This window comes from Solanum pennellii, chromosome 5, assembly GCF_001406875.1.
Source record: "Solanum pennellii chromosome 5, SPENNV200".
NCBI lineage: Eukaryota > Viridiplantae > Streptophyta > Magnoliopsida > Solanales > Solanaceae > Solanum > Solanum pennellii.
The window spans coordinates 15538377-15549005 of NC_028641.1; the positions used below are offsets into that span (position 1 = coordinate 15538377).

The 10629-nt window shown below is 35.7% G+C and overlaps 1 pseudogene; it reads left to right on the top strand.

The window, feature by feature from the left end:
- The first annotated feature begins 1498 nt into the window (after positions 1–1498).
- Positions 1499–9520, top strand: LOC107018814 (annotated as a pseudogene).
- The last annotated feature ends 1109 nt before the right edge of the window (positions 9521–10629 follow it).

The following is a 10629-nucleotide window of genomic DNA, read 5'->3' on the forward strand; positions in this document are numbered from 1 at the left end:
ATTGTTGTTTCGTATCGCTATATCCTAGGCGAACTTTTCACAATTTTTATAGTTATATGCGTAGTAAGAACAGGTTACATGTTGGTTCTCTCGAGCGTTTAGGGAATCGGGTGCTTGTCCGTCTTAATGGGTTTTGAGGCGTGACAGTTTTGGTATCAGAGCAGGTCATCCTAGGGAGTCTAAAAAATGTGTCTGTGTAGAGTCTTGCTCATGGATGTGTCATTGACCTCATCAATAAACAGGAGGCCCACTACACCATTTTAGGCCTAAGGTCACACATAATCTTGACAACCCTTGTAAAGTGTTGCTTAAAATATTTTTGGGTATGCTTTTAAAGTGTAGCCTTAGGTTTTAGTTTTAAGAAACAAATGAATTTATAAACACTTTTAAATCATGCTCTTTATCGGTATATGCTACACTTATAAGCTTCGTCATATCATGATGCAATTAGTAATACTTATTTACACATATGACTACACTTTTAAAGTGTGTTGTTCTTATAATTCTAAAAACTACACTTTACAAGTGTAGGTAATAGTTTTTTCTAAAATTATGGTAATCCCTCCAATATATTTAACAAACCCTTCAATTACTAATTGGCCAAAAAAATAGAATTCATAAAAAAAATAAAAATCTCACTCGTACCCTTTTCCCCAAATCAAAATAGGATTTGCTCAACAAAGTCACTTCGAAAAAAAAAAATATTTCCATCACTTTCAAATTTTATCAGAATAAATTCTCTACTGTAACTTTATCTGGTTCTTCTTTCTACAGGTCTTGTTGTTACTATATGTTTCTCTCTTCTTCATCTACGCCTTTCTTTGTGAAATTGCAAAAACAGTTGAGAGAATTTCGATATTGTTTGGATGAGATAACGGAATTGTCTATGGGTTGTTTTCCGTCGCAACTATGCCCTAAACTCGGGGCATGCATATTCTTCCTTGTGTTGTCGCAATTCTCTGTCTGAGATATAATATCACTCACGCTCTCTACTCGAGATACAATTACAGGTATGACTATTTTTCGATATGGTTACTCTTGAAACTATTTACTGTACATTTTTTTTTTGTGCACGAAAAATTAGTTAATTTCATTGATAGTGTTACTTGTTAGCTTGCCTGTCCCTCAAGACTGTAGTATTTTATTTGCATTAATATTGTCTATTTTGTGAAATCAATTTTGTAATGAGGGGGGACTTTATTTTCTTTTCTCAGTGTATCGACTTTCTTTCTCTATAATATAATAAATCTTTGACTGTGGAGAAATGACAAAATATTCTAGAACTTGACCATGCCTAGAGCTCTGTTAAGTTTTTCCTGAATATGTTGAATAATGAACTCCTACTGTTCTTATTTTTTTTAGATAATTTGAATGACAATTGTTTTTAGTTTAGTTAGCACTTCAAGTAAGTTAAGTAAAGGGAAGTAGCATAAAATGGCAAACTAAAGAGATTTGAACATGTTTTGAGCATTTATTTATATTAAAATGTGCAAATTAATTAGATTACTGTACGAATGAGTATCATATAAGACATTATGCACTTACAAATTGTTTTGAAATCTATGAGAAAATGGTCTCATATCAGGTACAGATGAATGAAACAATCCTCAAATATGTTACAAGATTGACAATGGCATTAAGGAATTTTTTGGCATTTGATATTGTAAAGAAAATGAAAGAAGATGGAGTAAATCCCAAATTACGATCGTATGGTCGTGCCTTATCCGTATTCTGCAATAAGCAGGATGTCGACAAGGCATTTATAGTAGAACAACACATGTAGGAAATGGTAGCTATCCAGATGACTTGAGCTGGAGGCACTTTTAAAAGTATGTATACAAGCTGGTAGGAGTGAAAATGTGTACTATTTGTTGCATAAGCCTAGAGAAGGATTTTGATAAGTCGCACCTTCTACTGCAGATTTTTATTGAAAAGTGGTTCCACAACAAGGTAGCTTCAAGTGTGGAAAAAAGAAAATAGGATGTAAGATCCATACATAAACGTATTAAAAATGGAGGTTGTGCCTTGAATGGGCAAAGCTGGTTGGTTAATAGAAAATTGACTGTATCAAGTGCAATCGTTGGCTGTGATTGCTGCTGCAAATGCTTTGCTGAGAAGCTCGTGACCATTGATCTTGATCTTGAAGAAACTGAAATATTTGCTAGGTCAATTGCTTCTATAGTTGCGCAGAGAGTGAAAGAAATTTGAGCTTCAAGAAATTTCAAGTACGCTTTACTAACTTCTCTGATGATTAGTTAATAGTTGTTCTTGGATCATTAATGTCTCTTCTGAGGGTGAATCATATTTGGATTACTACAGAGCGGCTTGATTACTAGGGACCATCTGAAGTTGTTATTGATGGTGCAAAAGATGGTCTTTACAGACAATGAATGTTTAAGCCATAAGGTAATGTATTGGGTGCCTCATTAATGATATATGATATTTTTCAAAAGTTCAGGTCTTGTTCTTTCTCTAGTAGATAATTTACATTCAGGTCTAATTTGTTGCCAATGGAATTTGTGGGATCTTTCCTTCAAAAAGATGGACACTAATAGTTTTGCACAATAGACTTATTTAATGGTGATAAGATGGATAAACCATTAAATAGATTGTTAGTTGAGAAGTGGAAAAAGGAAGATGTGGTCTATGCAACACCTACTAGATCAAATGATGATTGGTGAGACCTGTAATCTTTTATTTCAAGGTCATTTTTCGTTGTAGATGCTTAATGCGTTGTATTTGGTTCTTTTTCTAATTTGTCATCCCAGTGGGAAATGTACTCGTTTCCTCATATAGTTGATGCATGAAGTAATAAAATTTCGGTGCTTTCTTGTGACCAATGATGAGATGAGTGACCATTTGCTTCAACTTCTGGGAGATGACTTTTTCCCAAAATTGAAGGAAAGGAATCAAGTTAGTTCTACAGTTCAGTAATTGCTGCATGAAATATTGAATTTCTTTTTCCGAATTGCATGTAACAAGATAGTCATTCATAGGATTTAAAGTATATTATGGAATTAAAAAACTATCGAGAAGTACATTCCTCTTCATTGATTGATGCTATATTGCATCGATACAGATGTTACGCCTATGGGAAGAGGAATTATCTGGGGTGGGGGAGTTGGTTATAGGTATTGAATTATGTTTAAGCAGAATCAGGTTCTGGACACACATGGCCTATAATTGACTGGTTGTCTAACCAAACTTCTCTAGCCATAATAACTATTTCTTCCTCATATGACTTTGTAAACTTTCCATAAAACAAGTTATCCCTCTTTCTTCACTTACCTTGCTAGGGCCTACCTCTATCTCCTCATGCATATGCATTAATATCATATAAAACTTGAATTTCTCTCAGTTATCTGACAAAGGATTTTCCTTTTCTTCATGGAAGGTGTGTTTCAGCTTCTCTGAAACTGGTCCAGTGTTTCACATGCCGCCTCAATGTTCTATTGTAATACAGTTGAGTAACACCTTCAGATTGATATGCTCAGCTATAAAACAAAAAATGTACTCCTAAAACCAAAATACAAAATGTAGTTCATCCCGTATTATCTATCTTCATATACTAAATGTATACTTGAGACTAAGCACATATTAAAAAAAGGGTGTGCTGTTTTCATTTCACAAAACCTTTAAATGAAGTTCAGTTTCTTTATGTATCCAAGATTCAGAAGAAGGATATTGACATGTACCAATTTCTTCAAAACTTGAATCTGAAGTGGAAATGACATGGTTATGCATCACGCGTGCCAATTCACCTATGGCAAATCAATATTCTTATAGTGTAAACATATGTAAGTGCCTTTTTACCTAGAAATGGTAAACTATAATAAGAAAATAGTCTTTTGTGAAATTTTACAGAATAAGTCTCCTAAGTGTCATATGTGGCTGAAATATCCTCCAAAACGTCCCTTATACAGGCACTTCTCAAATGTATGACTCAAAAAATTGGTTATATGTAGTCCTTTATTAAATGGTATCCGTTAATGCAATTCCTGACACTTCATGCTCCTCTAGGTTACATAAAAATCCCAACTGTAAGTAAAGAAATTATGTGACTTTTCTATATCTGTATCGAACTTATCTTTTTCAAATGCGAGAGCCATTCTTTTTAGGATTATACTGAGTCATTAATCTTTTCAATGGAGATACGTCAATAAAAATCATCCTCTTTGTTGTCTAAAAGAAAATATTTAACTCATCACTCTTTCCTGATCTTCTCAGCTTTCTTTGAGGCATTTCAGGCCTCCAAATCAAATACACTTTGAATATTATGCATGTAAGTGGTAAAGAAGCACTTTAGCTAGCAGCATATAGATTAAAGGGTGTGGCTATATTATGGTATGAATCTTGGAAGCATCTAGGTGAACAAATGCACCTTCAGCTATGTGGAAAGAATTCAAAAAGGCATTCCTTGACCATTATATTCCATTGGAGATCTGAGAGGCCCGTGCGGATCGGTTCCTGAATCTCCACCAAGGAGGTATGAGCGTGAGAGAATACAGTCTCAGATTCAATTCCTTGGCCAGATATTCTCTTAATGTAGCAGCTACCATGGAGGTTAGAGTTCATCAATATGTGGATATATTAGACTCATGTTTAGTTAGACATTGTACCGTTGCTTCATTGAATAAAGATATGGATATAGGATGCATGCCATTGAGTAAAAGTTTGAGGATCAAAGGCAAAGAAGAAGGATACAAGAGTCAGAAACAGGGCATTCTAAGAGGGCCAGATAGAAACAGGGCAATCTAAGAGGGCCAGATCCATGGGGCATTTTACACCATTCCAAGGTGAGTTTAGACCTTGTTTCTTTAACAGACCACTTAGGCCATCATCTTTGTAATCTACAACTAGTGTTCCACCATAGTTTGAAGGGTTTAGGGGTAATCAGTTTGGGAAAAGAAGTGAAAGACAAGGCTCACAAATAGTGGTTCATCAAGAGAAAAGAAATACGATCCGATCAAGGCCTCCTTGACAGCCTTGTATACAGGTTTGGGAAGATATTTCATTTTGGTGTGTCACACCAGGGCATATGATTAGAAACTGCCCTCACAAGGGCGTGGGTAGCGTTGCACAACCAACTAGACCAGTTGTTTCATCAAACTCATCAACACCTTATTTTTGTAGGGGGCTACATATGCCTATAGGTTGTGGTAGATGATCTAGGGGATCAGCTAGTTCTAGTGGAGGACAGAATCACACATATGCACTAGCGGATCGACAAAATTCAGAAGCCTTGCCGGATGTGGTTACAGGTACATTGTCCATAATTTCACATACTGTGTATGCATTAATTGATCTGCGATGTACACTATCATATGTTACACCATTGATTGTTGGGATATTCAAACGAACACCATCATTATTAGTGAAGCCATTTGAAGTGTCCACCGATTGGTGAGTCTACTATAGCTAGAAGAGTTTATCATAAATGCATTGTAACTATTTGTGATCACGATACATTGGTCTACCTTGTTGAGCTAAGCATGGTAGATTTTGATGTTATAATGGGTATGGATTGGTTAGCTTCTTCTTATGCCACGATAGATTGCCGATCTAAGATAGTGCATTTTCAGTTTTCGAAAGAGGTATTCCTCGAAAGGAAAGGTAATATTGGGGCGCCAAGAGGTAATTTTATTTCTTATCTTAAGGCAAATAAGATGATTTCGAAAGGATACATATTTCATCTGGTAAGAGTGAAAAATGTAGATGCGGAGCCACAAACCCTTCAATCAATTCTGATGGTAAATGATTTTGCAACTATGTTTCCTAAAGATCTTCAAGGTTTGCCTCTAGAAAGACAAGTAGAGTTTTGTGTTTACGATGCGTCTAGATACTCAACCTATCTCAATTCCTCCAAATAGAATGGCTCCGGAAGAATAACAGGAGTCGAAGGAGCAATTAAAAGACTTATTAGAAAAATGATTCATAAGGCCTACTATGTACCCATGGGGAGCACCAATTTTACTTGTACGCAAAACAGATGGCTCGTTAAGAATTTTTATTGACTACCAGCAGTTGAATAAGGTAATGATGAAGAATAACTATCCTCTCCTTAGAATTGATGATTTGTTTGATCAATTACAAGGTTCTAGGTGTTTTTTAAAGATAGACATGAGGTTAGGTTATCACCAAGTGAGGGTCAAGGACAAAGATATACCCAACATAGCTTTTCGAACATAGTATGGTCACTTTGAGTTCTTAGTCATGTCATTCGGGTTAACAAATGCACCATCAACTTTTATGGATTTGATGAATAACGTGTTAATACCATTTTATATGTGTTCGTGATAGTGTTCATAGATGACATTTTTGTGTATTCAAGATCCGAAGAGGATTATGTTAATCACTTGCGGCAGGTTTTAAAAATTCTCCGTTATCGTAAACATTATCAAAAGTTCTCTAAATGTAATTCATGTGGAAATCTTTGGCATTCCTAGGTCATATTTTATCCGAGGAAGGAATAAGGATTGATAACCAGAAAATAAAAGCCATGAAAAATTGTCCAAGACCTACAACGCCTACGGAGATCCATAGCTTTTTTACATTGGCATGTTATTACAGAAGATTTGTTGAGGTTCAATTGTTTCACCCTTAACAAAGCTAACACACAATGAAACAATTTTTGAGTTGAGTGATGAGTGTGAAAGAAGCTTCCAAGAGTTGAAGAGTAAATTAACTTCTATACCTGTATTGATACTTCCAGATGGAACATAAGGTTATGCAATATATTTTGATGATTCGGGAGTAGGATTAGGTTGTGTATTGATGCAGCTTGGTAAAGTTATATCTTATGGCTCAGGGAAGTTGCGGTCACATGAGAAAAATTATCCAACCCATGATCTACAGCTAGCAGCAAATGTGTTTGCTTTGAAGATATGTCACCACTACTTGTATGGAATTCATGTTGACATATACACTGATCACAAGAGTTTGCAATATATCTTTAAGCAAAAGGACTTAACTCTGAGGAAGCAAAGGTGGCTTGAGCTTTTAAAAGATTATAACATTGATATCTTGTATCATCCCAGTAAAGCAAATGTAGTAGATGATGCTTTAAGCCGTAAAATACGAGCAAATACTTATAGGCAGTCTGTGGAACAACAAGGAATAACTATGGATCTATGCCAACTAGAGCTAGCTTTGGGATTCGTCTTCTTGAATCTCAAGATGAAGGGGTTATTGTGCATAATGCGACAGAATCCTCATTAGTAATTGAAGTGATAGAGAAGCAATACACTGATCCTATTCTTTTATAACTCAAGGAGAATGTACAACAACATTGTATGACAAAGGCATTTGAACTTTCACAAGAGGGAGTACTTCAATGAAAAAACAGATTGTGTGTACCTAATGTAGATGAACTAAGAAAGAGGATCATGATTGAAGCACATCATTCAAGATACTTTGTTCATCTGGGGTAAACTAAAATGTATCATGACATGGAAGAAATAATTGGTGGGGGAACATAAAGAGGAGCATTGTAGAATTTGTGGCTCAATGTACAAAATGTCAACAGGTAAAAGTAGAACACCAGAGGCCTGGAGGATATAGGCCGCGTATAGATTTTCCGATTTGGAAATGGGACATGATCAACATGATATTTTCACTGGTTTTCCTCGCTCATATCGGAAGTTTGACTCCATATGGGTAATAGTCGATAGACTCACCAAAGCAGTACACTTCTTGCTAGTGAAGACTACTTATAGAGTTGAAGAGTAGGCGATGTTGTACATTAAAGAGATAATTCGAATACATGGAATGCCAATCTCTATAATATCTCATAGAGGATCACAGTTCACTGCAAAAACTTTAAAGTCATTTCAAAGGAGTTTGGGAATACTAGTGAATTTAAGTACAACCTTTCACCCTCAAACGGATGGTTAGACAGAACGTACAATTCACACGCTTGAGGATATTCTGCAAGCTTGTATATTAGAGTTCAAAGGTAGTTGAGATGATCACCTACCACTTATTGAATGTCGTTATAACAATAGCTACCATTCGAGCATTACAATGGAACCATATAAAGCCTTATATGGTCCAAAGTGTAGATCACACTACACCATTTTAGGCCTACGAACACACTTATTCTGGACTACACTTGTAAAGTGTTGCCTAAAGTAGTTTTGGGAACGCTTTTAAAGCGTAGCTAAAATTTTTAACTTTTAGCTACAATAATTTTGGCAACACTTCAAAAGTGTACTCTTTAATAATATAAGATACACTTTGTAAGTGTTGTTAAAATATGATGTAATTGGCAACACCTATTTACATATATGACCACACTTCTAAAATGTCCTATTTTTATAATTGAAAAAACAACACTTTATAAGTGTTGCCTTAAAATTTTTCACTAAAATATTATATTCCCTCCAATATTTTTAACACTCCCTCCCATTTTTATTGGCCAAAAAAATTAAACATTAACAAAACATTTTGACTTCACTTTCCTCTTTCAGACTTTCCTTTTCACGTTTCTCTTTTCAGCAGAAGAATTGGCTGACTAAAGGTTCCGATACAAGCTGAAGAACTAAAGGTTCGAAGTGAAGAGAGGTGAAGATAGCTGAAGAAGTAGTTCTCTTTTCTGATATAAGCTAAAGATTCGATGAACTAAGCTGAAGAGTTGAACGATTCCTTGAAGAGTAAGAACGATTTCTTTAAGAGTAAGAACGATTATGTTTTTCGAAACTTATTTGATTTTTAGCTGAAGTGTTTGATTTTTAGCTGAAGTGGTACTTCTAAAACAGTCTTCTTGTTAGCTGAAGTGTTTGATTTTTTGTTTTGTGTATAGAAGAAATGAATATTGTTGGGTTGTTGACATGATGATGAACTGAAGCTAATTAGTCTCTCCGTCACACTTTTCTCTCAAGTGTCTCATTGAAGAACACGATTTCAAAGTGATTTTGTTGGATTTGGGTTTATCACGTAAGAAATTTCTTTTTGAAATTCTACATTTTGACTTTAAGGTTTTTATATTCTTGTGTTTTTATGCAATTTTTGGGAGTGTGACTTGTATTTTAGTTTCATCAGTTGATTTTTGGAGTGTAGCTCGTAAACATTTAGATTTTCCTTTACTTTTCATGCTAATTTCTGCAGATGCTTAAGATTTTCCTTGTTCTTATTCTGATTGCTGAACTGTTGCTTGTCCATGTTTAAGATCTTTCTTGCTATAATGTTTGTTTTAATATGTGGTCACTGCTTCTTTTACTGTGCTCGCCTTAATATTTGTTTGTTCACTTATTAATCAAAATGATTTTGTCTTGTCTCTGTTTGCTGGAATAATTTTTTTATTTTCGACTGTATGTCTTGAAGAGTGAAGAAGTCATTTTGTTGTTTGTCTAGTGCATTTTCAAGTATAGATAGTAACTTTAGCTAATTCAGTCGTTTTGGCCATAAGTATAGATAGTAACTCTACTTGCTGGAAATCTGTCAAAACGCGGCTGGGTCGACGGACCTCGCGACGGAATGTCGTGGCCATGACGGGCCGTCGTGGACCTCGCGACGGGCCGTCGTGGTCATGACGGGCCGTCGTGGTCATGACGGGCCGTGGTCATGATGGGTCGTCGTGGTCATGACGGGCCGTCGTGGACTCCGTCGTCCCATACTTGCAGGTTTCTTCAGCTGCTCTCTTCATTACCCTCGACGGCAGGTATGACGGATCGTTACGAGCACAACAGTCCGTCGGGGGTCTCCGTTCCAAAACACTTGAACTCTTGGAATATGGGTACTGGGGCTACTTCTCTGATCTTCATGACGAACCTGCAGGACAGACCGTCATGGCTACGACGGTCCGTCATGCTTTCCGTAACCCTACACTTGGTCAGACTTCCCCATCTTCCAATCTGCAGATTTGTTGTTAATATTTTCTGTAACTTACAATCTGGACATGTCTCTCTTTAGTTGTTGTTAATGTATTTGGTTTAAATTGAGCTAAGGTCTTGCTTCTTTTGTTTCACTGTTTTTTTGGCATTTGTATAGAACATTATAGCATGCTATAGGTCTGTACTAGCTTGCAAACTGGTCTGTCTAAACCTTTGCAAACAAACATTGGCATGGTATGGAATCTGCAATCTGCAGATTTGTTGTTAATGTTTTCTGTAACTGCTGCTTCTATATATAAATATTTCTGTCAGTAAAGTCTATTTTCTTTCTTATTATATAGAATATCCATGTTATAACCATAACTTTTGACATCCTTGTAGAAGGCATGCTTCAATAACTACAAACAAATAAACAAATAATTATTAGGAGAATCTAATTGTTTGTGTCTCCTCATTAATTCCTTTTTTCTTTAGTGTTCGTGTTAGTTTGCGTGCATCATGGTTATTGTATAACACCAAATATTTTATATTGTTCCTTATGAAGTTTGAACCCTAATGCAATTATTCAATGTTGTTGAACTCATTTGGAATTCTACACACCTAAGGGAAGATCATCTACTTTGAACATCAAAAGGCAAGTAGGCATCTACTTTGAACATCAAAAGATGCAATCTAATTTTCTGTAACTGCTGGATTTCTTGCCTCTCTATATTATTGCAATCTGAACTTCTTACCTCTTCTATATAACTGCCAATATCTTATTTGTGTAGGGAAATGGAGGTGATCAAATTTGAAGTGG